Below are 17461 nucleotides of genomic sequence, written 5' to 3'. Positions count from 1 at the left end.
AGCGGTCCCTGGTTAGAGAACGATTCAGGAGCTCCAAGCCGCGGAGAATTTCAACCGTCGCGACGCGGGGGTTTCGATCACCCCGACGCGAGGGCTTCGGATCGCCAGCTGCGGGAGCTTTGATTGCCCCAACTGCTGATGGTTCGACAGCCCCGACCGCGGGAGAATAAAGAGGGAGAAGATTGGACTTTATTACCTTCCATCACAGTGAGGAATGTGGGGAGCCGCTGTGATGGATGTTTATGTTAAATTTTATTTTATGTGGCTGTGTGTCTTGTTGCTTTTCACTTAGTATGGCCGTATGGTGACCCAAATTTTCACTGTACCTTAATTGGTACACGTGACAATAAACTGACCTTGAAGCCTTGAAAATATGTATGTATAAATAAATAAATACATGTTTTAAAATAAATTAATTTAAAAAATATATATAATCACTGTACTTTCTTTTCATTTATTATATTGTTTACAGAGTACCATGTTTATATATTCTGTAGTGCTGCTGAAAGTCAGAATTTCATTCTTCTGTTTGGGACATGTGACAATAAAACACTCTTGACTCTTGTAACCTAACTTAAATATTGAACTCCAACTAAAACTTATAGTCTAATTAACTTTCTCCAGCTCGCCAGGGTTCAACGCATTGAATTAATGTCTACTAGTTGCTGGTCTGCCTTCTAGATAATTTATTCGGCTTCGGGACAGAAGTAACTTTACAATGTTCTACAAAGCCTTCAACAACCGTATACTTTGTGTAATTTGTAGCTCCACGGCTCTGCAGCGCCATAAATATTTCAAGAGTACTAATATTTCATGGAATCAACTGAGAGAGGAAGGAAATGAATCATTTGTTGTTTCCCATTCATGGAGGTGACACTTAAGACCACCAACTGCTACTGCTAAAAATGCATAATTAAATTTTTTGTGCTAAACCAGCTCTGAATCATAAAATTAGAAACTGTTTTTTTTTCGAGTCACTATTAGGATATTGACTAAGCATCAGTTTATTTTTTTATCTTCAGGGTAGAATCACAGAATGTCATGGAGTCATAAAGAGTCAGAGTCATCAGGACATACAGGATGGAAACAGGCCCTTCATTCCAACTCATCCATGCTGACCAAGACGCCCCATCTATAACCTCATCCCATTTACCTGCATTTGGTCCATATCCCTCTTAACCCTTCCTATCATGTACCGAAACGTCACCCATTCCTTCTCTCCAGATGCTGCCTGCCCCACTGAGTTACTCCAGCATTTTGTGTCTATCTTCGGTTTAAACCTGCATCTGCAGTTCCTTCCTTCACACAAAAACTCAACCTGCCTCAACTACCTCTGGCAGCTCGTTCCATACACCCACCACTCTCTGTGTGGAAAAAGGTTGTGCCTCAGGTTCCCATTAAATCTTTCCCCTCCCACCTTAATCCAATGCCCTTGATTCTTGATTCCTCTACCCTGGGAAAGACTCACCCTATCTATTCTGTGCATTAACCCTATCTATTCCCCTCATAAATGTAAACACCTCCATTAATTTTAGTAAGTTGATTTTCAAGATACATAAGAATAATTAAAAATCACTCTGCACAAAAGCAAGAGAAATATTAAAAGATCCGCACCTTTGATATTACTTCTTTATTGATTCTTTATTTCAGAATGTTGCCAAAATTAATTATTTATATTTAATTCATCAAATGCAGCTCACAGCCCAGCAGTATGAACGTTGATTTACCTAATTGCTAGTAACTCTTGCATTCCCTCTCCCCTTTCCCCACCCTAGACGTCCTACTAGTCCCACTATTTGCATCCTTGTATCCCTCTTGTTATCACCACTTCTGCAGCCAACAATGTGCCATTATGGTCTTCCTTGGTCATCTGTTGCCGTCCCCTCTACTTTTGGTCTGAAGAAGGGACCCGACCCAATATGTTACTCATCCTTTTCCCCAGAGATGTTGCCTGACCTGCTGAGTTACTCCAGCACGTTGTGTATATCTTCAGGCCAAGAAGACAGTTGGATCCAACGATCCTCTTATGATGGCCTGTTAATTTTACCTGGACTACCATTGGGGAGATGCCAGCTAAAGCTGTAATTGGAAATGTATTCTCTTCAGCAACCTTGGCATCCTTTCAAGCTGTGAAGGATCAAAACAAACTGAGAGGAAACATCCAATATACTCCAATCTTTAAATCGGTGATTCAAAGCAAGAATTTTTTTTGTTAAAATCTGATGTCATTAATGATAATACAGTTCTGATTTTACATCAATATCCTAGTAAATGCTTCATCATTACAGGCCCATGACAGCAATAACACACAAATTAATATATAATGATCAATAATATAATAATAATTTAATAAATTAACAGCACTAATACTAGGTAACATAAGAGTGCAAAGAGTGCAAAGCAAAAGTATGTGGTGCAAGCAAAATAAAGACCATAGCAGATCATAGTTGTTGAGGTAAGGTTGCAGACAGTGTTTGCTGTTCCTTGCTTTGACTTCACGGCCTTGCTCCCAACTTCAATCCCAACACCCTGGCCTATCACAGTTGACCACAAGGCTCCAGGATTTCTACCCTTCTTCAATTCTAATGCACGTGCGTCCAGGTTTCTGCAAAAGTTATTATGTTTAGGTTTATTATTCTCACTTTATTTTGCATAGTATCCAAACAGGTCAGATATGCCATACATAAATATAATCAATATGCGTAGGAAGGAACGGCAGATGCTGGTTTACACCGAAGGTCGACACAAAATGCTGGAGTGACTCAGCAGGACAGGCAGCGTCTCTGGAGAGAAAGAATGGGTGACGTTTTGGGTCATGGCCCTTGCTCATACCCTTCCTGAAGATCTCAACTGCAAAACATCACCCATAAATATAATCAAGTCAAGCTCAAGTACAATAAACAGTGGATGGTTTGATTGTAATCATGTATAGTCTTTTCGTTGACTGGATAGCATGCAAAATAAACTAATCTAAAGTGGAAGATACAGAGAGCAGAATATAGTTCTCCACCTGTTTTGGCAACTGGGCAATTTGTAGCAGACTTCATTGCCTTGAAATTGATTAAAATAGAAAGCAGGGCTGACTTACCAACCACCTCCCACCCCTCCCTCTGTTGCGTCTGAAAGGAATTAATTTATCCGTGCTTCAATGGCCCCTTAGCTGAGGATCCATGTCATGGTACAGGTCAGTAATTGAATCTGGACTTTCTCCGTAATGCACAGGTCAGTGTCATGTTGAAGCCAATTTGCTGATGTAGCGGAGCACATTATCCTTGCTACCTGCAGCATTTCTTCACAGAAATTTCTCAGTGTAGCAGCATCAGTTTCTTACACCCTCTCCAGATTCCCACATTCCCCAGACTTCAATCATGAACCTGCCGCTAACTGGTTTCCTTTCAGCTCTTTTTTCTTTTAGGATTTAATTTTAAAACAAGAATATAATGAACGTAATGAACAGCTGCTGCCTCACAGCTCCAGAGACCGGGTTGGATCCTGACTTCTGGTGCTGTCTGTGTGAAGTTTGCACGTTTTCTCTGTGACCGCGTGGATTTTCCCCAGGGTTTTCTCCTGGGTGATCAGGTCTCCTTCCACATCACAAAGGCATGCAGGTTTGTAGTTTAATTGTCCTATGTGTAATGTATTCATACATGCAAACATACATACATCCATATACATACATACATACACACACATACATACATAAATACATACATATATATACTTCAAGGCACGTATGTAATAGGATTATACTGGAAAGAGTGCAGAGAGGTTTAACGTGGATGTTGGCAGGACTCAAGCGCCTGAGCTCTAGAGAGTATCTATATATACTACAAGGTACTGCAGATACTGGTTTACAAAAAGTGTAAAGTACTACACGAAAGCACTGGAGTCACCTAGCAGGTCCGGCAGCATCTCTGGAGAACATGGATATCCATGTTGTTGCCTGACCTTCTGAGTTACTCCAGCATTCCACGCAGCGGCGGTGGAAAGCATCTTGTCCGGAAACATTACCATCTGGTTTGGGAATTGCTCTGCCAAGGACAAGAAGGCTCTGCAGAGAGTAGCGCGTTCGGCCGAACACACTATGGGAACTTCACTTGCCCCCCTGCAGGAACTATATGTCAGGGGGTGCAACTCCAGAGCCAACAATATCATGAGAGATCCCTTCCACCCCTGCAACGGACTGTTCCAACTGCTACGGTCAGGCAAACGCCTCCGTTGCCATACGGTGAGAACGGAGAGGTTGAGAAGGAGTTTCTTCCCAGAGGCCATTCGGACTGTAAACGCCTATCTCACCAGGGACTAACTCTACTGAATATTTTTCCTTCCATTATTTATTATGTAAAAGAATATGTGTGTTATGATTGTGTTTATAGTTTGTTTAGTTGTTTGGTTGTTTGTCTTTTGCACAAAAGTCCGCGAGCATTGCCACTTTCATTTCACTGCACATCTCGTATGTGTATGTGACAAATAAACTTGACTTGACTTGACATTCTGTGTCTCCTCTAATTTCTGCCCTGCAGTTGCTGAGCATCTCCTGGAGTTCTAAATACTGGCCACAGAGGGCAGTATCGCACCAGTATTATAAGCAGCTGATGTTCGAAAGCATTTACAGTGTTTTGACAGATTATAATTTGTGTACCATGGGGAATGTCGCACAGTATGCATATTAAATGCAGTTATGAGCCTTTTTTTACCTGCTTCTGAAATTGAAAATGCCTACTGAACGCAGAATTCAGACAAGAATAAATAATGCTTCCCATTCCATGAAAGCAACACAGTGGCGCAGTGGTAGAGTTGCTTCTATACAGCGCCAGAGACCCATGTTTGATCCTGACTACGGCGCTATCTGTATGGATGCATGTTCTCCGTGTGACCGTGTGGATTTCCTCCGGGTGCTCAACATCTCAAAGACGTGCATGTTTGTAGGTTGATTGACTTCAGCAAATTGACTGGTGTGTAGGATAGAACTAGTGTACGGTTAATTGTTGGTCGGCACGGACTCAGTGGGCCAAAGGTCATGTTTCCACACTGTATCTCTAAACTAAACCTATGCATAAATGCAAGCATCAATCAATGGACAGACGAACTCAGAGATGATGTTGCTCTTGTTTGCTATACAGTTAAAAGAATTGTGATAATTTGCTCAGGAAATATTGATGAACTGCCAAAAAGATTCCATTAAGCTGGAAAAGGTGCAGAACAGATTTATGCAGATCACACCTGACAGCACATTCCAAGCACCCACCACACTCTGTGCAAAAAAAAAAAAGTTGCCCTGCACATCTCCGTTAAACTTTGCCTCACATACAGTAGGTTAAAGCTATGCCCTCTCATGTTTGACATTTCCATCCTGGGGACAACAAAGTGCTAACTGTCCACCCTACCTATGCCCCCATAGTTTTATATACTTTCTATCAGGAAGAGTGTGTTCTGTGGCACAAAAGGAAGCCTCCTTTCCACCCTGTGGTCGAAACTGATAAACTCCTGTGCTACAAATGGCTACAAATATTTGCAAGTTTAAGGATGGTGATTGCAACATTTCAACTGATGTCCATAATACATGGTTACTAAAATAAATGGAGGGTGGCAAATGTTGAGCCTCTTTTCAAGCAGAACATGGAATGAATGTGACAATGATTGTATATTTATTTGTGTGCCATTGCGTTAATCTGTCAGTTAAACTGCAGCACTAAGCAATTCATTGTTCTGTTGCCAGTACATATTACACTAAACACTCTTGACTCTCATGACTCTTTTGATTTTAGAGGTACAGTGCAGAAACAGGCTCCTCGGCCCACTGAATCCGCACCGACCAGCGATCACCCCGTATCCTACAAATTAGGGACAATTGACAATTTTTACCAAAGCCAATCAACCTACTAACCGCTATGTCTTTGTAGTGTGGGAGGAAACAGGAGCACCCAGAAATAACCCACACAGTCATAGTGAGAATGTACAAACACCGTACAGACAGCACCCGTAGTTAGGATCGAACCCAGGACTCTGACTCCATCAGGCAGCAACACTACCACCGCGCCACTGTGCCGTCCTGACTCCTGATCAACTGGCACATCAACTTGTGCATTCTTTTCCCCCTTGTTGAACTGTGTTGAAAATTAAGATGATAGGTTTCTATTTGGTTTAGTTTAGTTTAGAGATATAGCGTGGAAACAGTCCCTTCGGCCCTCCAAGTCTGCACAGACCAGCAATCCCCACACATTAACATTACCCTCCTCACACTAGGAACAATTTTACATTCACATTAAGCCAATTAATCTACAAATCTATATGTCTTTGGAGTATGGGAGGAAACCGAAGATCTCAGAGAAATCCCACTTTGGTCACAGGGAGAAGGTTTAAACACCGTATAGACAAGCACCCGAAGTCAGGATCAAACCCGTGTTGCTGCCGTTATTAAGGCAGTAGCTCTATCACTATTCTCTGTGCTGTCCTCGGAAGCATTTCTGCCAGGATGGACACCTATGATATTTCAAGTGCAAAACACTTTGGAATTACATCAACTCTGCTGGGATTAATGAGGGACAGAAGTGCTTGGACTAATATCACTGTCAGCAAGTCTTCCACCTGAAATGGGCACTGTCAAAATTTAATGCTGCAATTTCTAGGCACCCGCATCAAGAGCTTAAAGATCTTCATTTGCAATAAGATATATCCAAGGACATTGCGTGAAACTAGAGAGGAAATTGCGGGAGCTCTGGTTGAAATTGAATCGTCCTTAAATACAGGAGGTGCCGGAAGACTGGAGGGTGGCAACTGTTGTGCCTCTTTTCAGGAAGGGCTGCTGGGAAAATGTTGGGAACTATAGGCCGGTGAGCTTAACATTTGAAGTTGGAAAGTTACTCGAGAGTATTCTGAGGGATAGGTTATACATGCATTTGAATGGGCAAGGGCTGATATTGTCAGCATGGTTTTGTACGTGGGAGGACGTGTCTCACGAATCTGATTGATATTTTTGAAGACGTGACCAAAAAGGTTGATGAGGGCAGAGCTGTAGATGTTGTGTACATGGACTTCAAAAAGGCATTCGACAAGGATCTGCATGGTAGGCTGCTCTGGAAGGTTATATCACATGGGATCCAAGGAGAGATAGCTGAATGGATAGCAAATGGATCCATGGAATGAAGCAGTGGGTGATGGTGGAAGGTTACTTCCTGTGAATAGTGGTTGCAGGCCTGTGACTGGTGGTGTGCCTCAGGGTTCAGTGCTGGGCCCGTTACTGTTTGTCATCTACATCAATGATTTGGATGAGAACATACAGGGCAAGATTAGCAAGTTTGCTGATGATACAAAAGTGAGTGGTTATGCAGATAGTGAAGATGGTTGTAAAAGATTGCAGCGATTGGCCAGGTGGGTGGAGGAATGGTTGATGGAATTTAATACAGAGAAGTGTGAGGTGTTGCATTTTGGGGCATCTAACAAGGGCAGGGCCTACACAGTAAATGGTAGGCCTCTAGGTAGTGTTGTAGAGCAGAGGGATCTAAGAATACAGGTGCATGGTTCCTTGAAGGTTGAGTCGCAGGTTGATAAGGTGGTCAAGAAGGCTTTTGGCACATTGGCCTTCATCAGTCAGAGTACTGAGTATAGAAGTTGGGAGATCATGTTGCAGTTGTATAAGACTGTATAAGTTGTATTAGAATATTGTGTTCAGTTCTGGGCACCATGTTATAGGAAATATATTGTCAAGCTTAAAAGGGTTCAGAAAAGATTTTTGAGGATGTTGCCAGGACTAGAGGGTGTGAGCTATAGGGAGAGGTTGAGTAGGCTAGGTCACTATTCCTTGGAGCGTAGGAGGATGATGGGTGATCTTATAGAGGTGTACAAAATCATGAGAGGAATAGATCAGGTAGATGCACAATCTCTTGCCCAGAGTAGGGGAATCAAGGACCAGAGGACATACAGTAGGTTCAAGATGAAGGGGAAAAGATTTAATAGGGATCCGAGGAGTAGCTTTTTCACACAAAGGGTGGTGGGTGTATGGAACAAGCGCAGGCAGGTGGGACTAGTATAGCTGGGGCATGTTAGACGGTGTGGGCAAGTTGTGCGAAGGGGCTGTTTCCACACTGTATCACTCTATGTCTCTAATAAGATTTCAAATTCAAATAGATAAGAATCAATCTTACACGGCTTCATTAAGGAACAGATGGGTCAAATTTAAGTCTTTCCATCAACCTACTAATTATATTTCCCTACATGGCTGCTCCTTGACTCTTATTCAATCAAAGTTGTGGTGTTACTTCAACCACTGCCTCATTTATCCAGTGTTTTATAGCTTTAGAAAATCATTGGTTTGATTGATAAAGCGTGAGATAGAACACTCCACTGCTGAAGTTCTTCTGTCATATGTGAACATCCCATTTGGATATTTCCAGACAGGTCTGATCTTGGCATTCAGAATATCATATTCAGATGATCTACTTGCATTTATTGAAATGCTACGAGTGATTAATCTTGAGTCTTGCAAATCATTATTTCAAGAATTTATAACGACTATTTCAGTAATTTTCAAGGCTTCATTTTGTGTTGTTGTCAACTTTTGTACATTCACTACACATGCTGAGGAATATATGATTCTCATTTTGCACATTTGCAGTATTGGGGTGGCACAGTGGTACATCTGGCAGACCAGGTGCCTCACAATTCCAGTGACCTAGGTGGCGGCACAGTGGCACAGTGGTAGAGTTAGCGCCAGGGACCCGTGTTCGATTCTGACTATGGGTGCTTGTCTGTACAGAGTTTAGATGTCCCCCCTGTGGGTTTAATTCCCCTACTCTGAGTAAAATAGTCTGTGGAATTACCTTATCTATTTCCATCATGATTTTATATACATCCATAAAATCACTCCTTCTCTCTTGTACTTCATGGACTAAAGTCCTAGCTTGTTCAACCTTTCCTTAAAGATCAGGCCCTTATTGTGGGAATGTGTGATTGATGGTAGGTGCAGACTTGATGGGCTGTAGTGCCTGTTCCCATGCTGTAAGACTCTCTGACTCAAGAAAGTAAATGATTTATTCATTCAATACGTTTGATATTTTTATGCTCAGCGACATCTCAACTCCCAAGATAACAAATTGTTGTCTTGTCATAAACAACTGTTTCCATTCCATTGGCAAATAGCTTTTCAAGTTTTTAACATGCAAATAAAAAAGACATTCACAGCTCAGCTTATATTTACTTTCATTTCTTCCTGAGCAATTTTCACCTCTTCCTTCTTCCCCAGAGGGCATTGATTTACAAAATTGTTCCATAGGAAAAATGTTACCATCTGGTACTTAATTAATACCAACCCTTAACGCTCAATTAAATGTGGCATGATGGACAAGTCAAACTCAATGCACACAAGCAATTGGAGTCAATGGGTCATGATCATCAGACATTGGACTTTTCTTCTGTAATAGAGGAAATGTCCAATGAGATACAATTCCATCTGTACCATATCATAGTTTCTCCAGAACTGTAACGCAACAATGCTGAAAAATGTCTGAAGAAGGGTCCCGACCGAAACGTCACATATCCAGAGATGCTGCCTGACCTGCTGATTTACTCCAGCACTTAGTGTAAGCCAGCATCTGCAGCTCCCTTGTTTCTACTAGAAATTTATTTTCTAAAGAATGTAAAGAATCCACGGTACGTTTACCTTCATTGGGTGGGGCATTGAGTATAATACAGGAAGTCATGATGAAGGGTTATAGGACTTGATTGTCAAGTCAAGTGAGTTTATTGTCATGTGTCCCTGATAGGACAATGAAATTCTTGCTTTGCTTCAGCACATATGGAGTATTGCACATAGTTTGCCCCTTACAGGAAGGATGTGGATGGTTTGGAGAGGGTGCAGCGGAGGTTTACCAGAATGATGTCAAATTGCATCGCAAGTATCCAATGCAGATCTAATGAGTTATATGAAAACTAAGAGAATAAAATTTAAATTGTGGTTCCAGTAAGAAATTTCCATTAGAAATTATTGGCAAAATCTGGTTCACAGTTTTGTTGGTTAAGGAAGCTACACGTACAATAATTTTCAATTGTCTCTTGTAGTACTTACTTTTCAAATAAGGCATTCACTGCTCTAATAGTTCACTGGAATATTAAGGCAAGCACAAATTATACTCGTCTATTAATAAATATCTATGTGTTCAATTACTTAACAATGTCCATAAATAATTGACTCAATTTTTCCTGTGTTGATTCCAAGTGTAGATCCAATGTTGATTCCCTGCCCTTAGTAAATGTAAAAGGTAGATTAACAAAATAGTAGAAATTTAAAATGTAGAAGTCTACCTTAAAGCGTTCCTAACATATTAATATTGTTGCTGTAATGGAACAATGTTGTAAAGATTGTTGGTATAGATGATGTGTATTAACTTTGTATTGGCAACTTAACCATCCTATCACCAACTAGAGAGCGGTTCTGACCAACCATCTACCTCATTTGAGACCCTCAGACTATCTTTAATCGGACTCCACTAGACTTTATCTTCAATAGTCAATAGTCAATAGTCAATTTAATTGTCATTTGGACCCCTGAAGGTCCAAACGAAATGCCGTTTCTGCAGCCATACATTACAAACAAATAGACCCCAGACACAACATAATTTACATTTTACATAAACATCCATCACATTGCTGTGATGGAAGGCCAAAAAAAACTTATCTCTCCACTGCACTCTCCCCCCCCCCGATGTCAGAGTCATGTCACATGTCAGCATTACATGTTATCCCCTACTGTATATACTGTATCCATACACTGTGGATGGCTGGATTGTAACCACATATAGTCTTTCCGCTGACTAGATAACATGCGACAAAATAGCTTTTCACTGTACCTCGGAACATATGACAATAAACTAAACTTAAAATGATGCAAGGCCATAAGGCGAAGAATGTTGGTCAGCTAAGTCAGAAAGAATGCTATGACAAAAGCTAGAGGTGGAAAGGAGACAAAAGGGTATCAGATAAGAAGAGGAGAGGAGTGAAATGTAAACCCCGAGGGAGGGATGTAGCTGGAAGGGGACGGATGCGTGCGCACAGTGGTAGGGACGCAGGAAAGAATGAGGGGGAAAGGAGGGTGTTACATAAATTGGAGAAATCAATGTTCATAATGTTAGGTTGTAAGCTATCCAAGGAATATGAGGTGCTGTTCCACCTTTTGTGTGGGGCTGCACTCTGGCAATGGAGGAGGCCCGGGACAGAAAGGACAGTCTGGGATTGGGAAGTGGGGTTAAAATGGTTATCAACGAGATGAAGTAGACTCGATGGGCTAAATGGCCAACTGCTGACCCTATAACTTATGAGATCATACATAACGTGATGATCAAGCAAGCATGATAATAAATTAATTAAAATACAAACTAAATATAGGGAATTCCATCAGGAAACCTTCTTTTAGAGAGAAATCTGCAGGTTTGGATAGAGAGTCAGTTACAATCATGTGCAAAATGGAAATTATTACAAAAAAATCCCAGAAGATAAGAAATGTATCCCCAGTCAGGAACCAGAGCTAAACTTCAGAAATAGAATTCAACTCTTTATTGTCTCAATAGTATGTTTAGAGGTACTGATAGGTGTTTAATTAATCAGAAATGTGCTCTCTAGGAAGATATTTGTGATAGTTGAGATATAAAGAGAACCGAATGAATGGATGCAACACAAATGTCACCAATTAGAGCCATGGTCTTAAAGAGAGCTTAAAGATCTTTCAATTACATGGAGCTGTTGTGTGACCTAAAGATCGTTTTACAACCAATTAAGTACTTTTGAAGTATAGTTACTGTTGTAATGTGAGAAAATGAGCAAAGTGCTCATATATTTGTTAAATTCAATAACTATGAAATATTACTTTTGAAGACTGCAAATGTAAGCCATGCCTATAAAAGTGCTCTCATTAAGTCTACGAGGAGCTAAGTATCTGTACTTAAATCATTTCATGAAATGAAACACTACAAATATTAAATATGATTTCTCCCATTAACATTTTGAAAAATTAATTATTGGCCCTTCGGAGTCATCTCCAAAGCTTAAGTTTAATGTGAAAAATATTTAAAACAAATTACACAGTGATTATGGCTAATTGACACAGGTGGTATAGTCTTGCTTCAATGGATTGTGCCATGGAATGGGAAACGCTTATCCATGCATGTTACTATCTATCCAGGAGATCTTTGTTTTTTTAATCAATATTATTATCTATCTACAAACCCCACTTGCCACAAAGTGAGATTAACTATGGTCATGAAGTTTGAATATGGGCTGAAATTGAAGTATGATGTTGACCTCTTCTTGGTTCTTGGTTTCTTGGTCCTCCAAACTATTCCAAATGGAATCTACCTATTTATCTGGATTTGACGATTGCATTTATGTGTAGTTTTATTTGATCATATTGGATACCATGCACAACTAAGCTTTTCACAATAACTTGGTAGACAATAGTGAACCCAAACCTAAACTATGGAGAATGAAAATACAAACTGAACGTTAAGATTTGGGGCCCTATGAAGACAACAAGCTGTTCATGACTGGCAACACTCTACCTGATGCAAGCTGCTCCCTGTTCATTCACTGGAGCACCCGGAGAAAACCTACGCAGTCACAGGGAGAACATGCAAACTCCACACTGACAGCACCTGAAATCAGGATAGATCCTGGGTCTCTGGCGCTCTGAGGCAGCGGCTCTGCCAGCTGCGCCACAATGCCACCATAAATCATATTTCATATCACATGGCAACTTTTTGCATACAAGTGTCTGCTGCAGTATGATTTATTTGCAATGAGGCAGCTTTGTCCTTAACATAACTGCAGTTTCTGTAGTGTTACTTACAAATAATAAATCCTGCTGTCAGGGTGTCTCCCCTTTAATGATTACACCATGTGCCTAAAAGATCCCTGGGCTGTATCAATATGCATGTAAAACTCATTGGCCTATCTGTAAAACGCTATTAAGTAAACTAGACACACCTTGTCACAGCTCCAAGCGTTCTCACGTAGAGTAGTACCTGCACTCTGCAGTGGAACGCCCATCTTACAAATTTGCTTACCTTTACCGTCCAGCTAAAATAAATATTAATATGTAATATTCACCAGTTGGCAGAAAATGTCACAGTACTTTAGGATCAAGAACTAAAACAACATTGAATGACCTTGAGTCCTTTTTCCGCTCCGAGTCATTTATTCTGGCTTGTCATTCATTCCAATCACAGAATGATTGAAGCATTCACACTACCAGCTCTATCTAGTAGGAATCCAGCTACTCTGACCCCTCTATAAGTTCTTACCTTTCACAGAATTATTAAAACCAACTGAATAGTGAAAGGCCTGGAGAAAGTGGATGTTTCCACTATTGGAGTCTAGAACCGGAGGGCACAGCCTCAAAATAAATAGATGTACCTTCGGAAAGGAGGAGGAATTTATTTTGGTGATGAATCTGTGGAAGTGGCCAAGCTACTGGGTATTTTTAAAGCAGAGATTGACAGGTTCTTCATTCGTATGGGTATCAAAGGTTAACGTGAGAAGGCAGGAGAAAAAGATTGAGATGGAAAGATAGATCAGCCATTATTAAATGGCGGAGTAGACTCGATGGACCAAATGGCCTAATTCTGCTCCTATGCCTTATGAACGTGAACTTATGAAGCATTGAATGAATGAATACTTTATTGTCACATGTGACCATGTCACAGTGAAATTCTTTGCTTGCATACCCAAAGTATGTAAATAGTCGCTGACAAAGTTACAGAGTATCAGTGCCAGGTCCCCCTTGGTTCTTCCCCAGCCCCTCCCCCACGGCAGTTCCCCCCCACGCCGGGTCCTGCAACGTTCCTTGGCCGCGGCGTCCTCACTCCACGTGGTCCGTCCTCGTCTGTCGGTCGGCGTTCTCATCGACCGCCGCACCGACCTCGCCACTATCGCTGCTGGGTCCTCTCTGGACACGTCCGTGGCACCGTCCCAGGCCCCAGCCGCGGGGCTCCGCCAACCCAGCCTCAGTCGGCTGTGAGCTCCGTTGGCGCACGGGCTCCTCGACTCGTGATGTGCGGGCTCCGACCTCGGCCTCTGCTGACCACGGTCTCTCCGCGGTCGACTGGGAAGCGTCTGCTGTAGCGGTCCATTGGAAGGCGTCCATCATTGAAAACCAGCATTCAGACTACCAGCTCTATCTAGGAGCATTCCAGCTAGTCTAACTACCCCTGCTCCATAATTTCTTATCTTTCAGAATTCTTACGCAGTTTTCTTTTTATTGTTACAATTGAATCTGCCTCCACTACCACCCTCGACACTGCATTCCAGACACTAACCCCAATCTGCCATGTCATTTTCAGTTCTTTTGTTAATCACCTTCATACTGGACCACACCTTAAAGATACACTTTGTGGCGGCTCCCAAGGGTCGGACCATCCTAACTGTCAAACCCCTCGGCACGGGGAATGGTTCAGTCCAGAGGCGGCACTTAACCAGAGGGTTTAAAGGCCAGGGTTTGGGTGCCATCTTTCTCTCGTGGACTTCCCTTCAACCGGGAGGAACACAAATAAAGGTGCCTCTCGAAATATCTGACTCCTCTCTTTCGTTTCGAGACCTACGCACCACAATCATATCTTTCCATCTACCCAGTCAAAACCTTTCATGAATTTAAACACCTGAAAGAGACCCACTCTTCACTCGGTTCCAAGGTGAACAACTCCATCTTCTCCAATCTATCCACATTAATGGAATTATCGGCCAGAATTATTTTGTTAAATGTCCCCCCCCCACCAACCTCAACTATTAGTCGGCGGAAAGGTTCCATCCTAAAACGTCACCTACTCCTTTTCTCCAGAGATGCTGCCTAACACATTGTGTTACTCCAGCATTTTGTGTCCATCTTCAGTGTTAACCTGCATTCGCAGTTCCTTCCAATGCATATTAAAAAACATTGCTGGTTTCAGATGAAACAGGAACACCAGTCTTGGCCTAACAAAGGAACCCAGTACAGGTTTGGTTCCTCCTGTTTTCTCAGTAAAGAATCACTAACTAAACACCTCAACCCTCCTTCTCTGACCAGACATCGTTCCTTCTGGGTCTGTTGATGATCTGACTCCTCCACATCTACTGCTATCTCTGCCTGACACTTCACCCCACCCGAACTCAAACTGTCCACGTAAACAGGAAAGTAGCTATCATTCACACAATGCATGGGATTGCTGGTTAATGGTTATTAGTTTATTATTGTCACGTGTACCAAGATACAGTGATAAACAATGTTTGCATGCTATTTCACTGTACCTGGTATGTGTGAAAAGAAAGACATCATTGTATCTGTACACTGGATGGCTCAATTGTAATCATGTAGTCTTTCCACTGAATGGTTAGCACGCAACAAAAGCTTTTCACCTTGGTACACGTGACAATAAACTAACTCAAGTGAAAGGCCTGGATAAAGTGAATATGGAGAGGATGTTACCACTAGTGGGAGAGTCTAGGACCAGAGGCCATAGCCCCTTTAGGAAGGAGATGAGGAGAAATTTATTTAGTCAGAGGGTCGTGAATCTGTGGAATTCATTACCACAGAAGTCTGTGGAGGTCAAGTCAATGGATATTTTTAAGGCAGGGACTGATAGATTCTTGATCAGTATGGGTATCAGGGGGTTATGGGGAGAAGGCAGGAGAATGGGGTTGAGAGGCAAAGATAGGTCAGTAATGATTGAATGGCGGTGTAGATTTGATGGGCTGAATGGCCGAGTTCTAGCATTTATGAACTCGATACTATACTCGAGTACAATCAGGCATATCCAAGTACAACAGGGAATTTAAAGGAAATATTACCAGAGTGCAGCATTGAGCATCACAGCATTAGAATGTTACAGTTACAGAGAAAATACAGTTTAAAAATGGTGGAAGGTTCATAACGAGATAGATTAGAAGATCGGGGCTGCACATTAGCTTAAGGGAGAATCATTCATTAGTCTGACAACAGAGGGATAAAATCTGGTAATATGTGCCTTCAAACTTTCTACCCAAAGAGAGAAGCGGGAATAGGGAAATGAGGGTGTGAGTGGTCCTTGATTAAATTTGATTGCTTTAAGTGTAATGTAGATGGAGTTGATGGGGGATAGAGTCTGGTCTGCGGTTTTAGGCAGAGTTGTTACCAAACCAAGCTGTGCCTCCTCTGATAGGATGATTTCCACAGTGCGTCTGTAGAAGTTGTTAAGTTATTGGAGACATGCCAAAAAGACCTTAATCTTCAAAGAAAGTAGAGGTGTTTGTGTGCTTTCTTGGCTGTAGCTTCAATGTAATTAGTCCAGGGCAAATTGTTGGTGGTATTGGCAGCGAGGAACTTGAAGCTCTTGACCGTCTCTACTTTGACACAATTGATGCTAACTAGGGGATGTACACCCCTTCACTTTCTGAAGTCAATACTTAGCTCCTTCATCTTGCTGACAATGAGCATTGACATTGCTGCCTGTCCCCACTAGGATTTCACACAGTTTTTTGAAAATGGTAATGTGTTTATTATCTGTTAAAAATGGGTGAATTTCTAAAAACATGCAATGACAAAATATTAACTTACAGACTGATATGAGAGGAATAACCAAAATCACGGTACCATTTCATAGAGTCACTCGATTATTTTGTGTGTTTTACTATTTTTGAGTCCTAAACATAATCACGTTTCACAAATATGTTGGAGATTCATTTTCCCTACAGAATATTCCAAAAGCTTTCACTTTTCTGATAGAGAATAACTATAAACACAACATTGATATACTATCCATATCATAAGCTGATAATAAACCCAACCATATTTTATCAACATCATAAATAGGTGCAATCCAATTTTTGACACCGTTTTACACTATGAGACCGAATGGCAGCAGAAGCATTTGATTCAATCAAAATGTGTTCAAAATAAATTTGTTATCTGCAGTTCATGAAAAGCTTTTTAGTTTAGTTTAATTTAGTTTAGAGGTACAGAGTGGAAATGGCCCTTCGGTCCACCGAGTCCATGCCGCCCATCGATCCACCCAGTCGCGCTAGTTCTATGTTAACCCACTTTCACATCCACTTCCTACACATTAGAGGAAATTTACAAAGGCCAATTAATCTACAAATCTGCACATCGTTGGGGTGTGGGAGGAAACCAGAACACCTGGAGGAACACCACCTGGTTACAGGGGAAAAGTGCAAACACGACGCAGACAGTACTCAAGGTCAGGATCAAACCCCGTTTACCGGCTCTGCACTAACAGCTGTGCTATTTTTATTAATGGAAGTTGCCAGTGCTGTGAAGCAACACAATCAATTCTCTCTTCTTAAAATGGTTGTCAGCAAAGAGAGAAATTCCTTTGAGTATTTGTCCACATTTGAAAGACAAATTGTTGGGCAGGATCATTGAACTATAAACTATTACAATGGCATAACTCTCTGTGTTGCTGTCAACCATATCTTCCAGATAGCCTACAATTTAGATGGCTAGCTA

At 41.5% G+C, this 17461-nt stretch overlaps 1 long non-coding RNA gene across 1 annotated transcript in view; it reads right to left on the bottom strand.

Moving 5' to 3' along the window:
• Positions 1 to 205: 205 nt before the first annotated feature.
• Positions 206 to 17461, bottom strand: part of LOC129708693 (uncharacterized) — a 42583-nt gene continuing 25327 nt past the window's right edge. The window contains exon 3 of the long non-coding RNA XR_008725397.1: positions 206 to 2605. This is a non-coding gene — a long non-coding RNA (uncharacterized LOC129708693). The remainder of the gene's footprint in view (positions 2606 to 17461) is intronic.

This window comes from Leucoraja erinacea, chromosome 24, assembly GCF_028641065.1.
Source record: "Leucoraja erinacea ecotype New England chromosome 24, Leri_hhj_1, whole genome shotgun sequence".
In the NCBI taxonomy this organism is placed as follows: domain Eukaryota; kingdom Metazoa; phylum Chordata; class Chondrichthyes; order Rajiformes; family Rajidae; genus Leucoraja; species Leucoraja erinaceus.
This window is presented reverse-complemented; position numbering and strand designations above follow the sequence as displayed.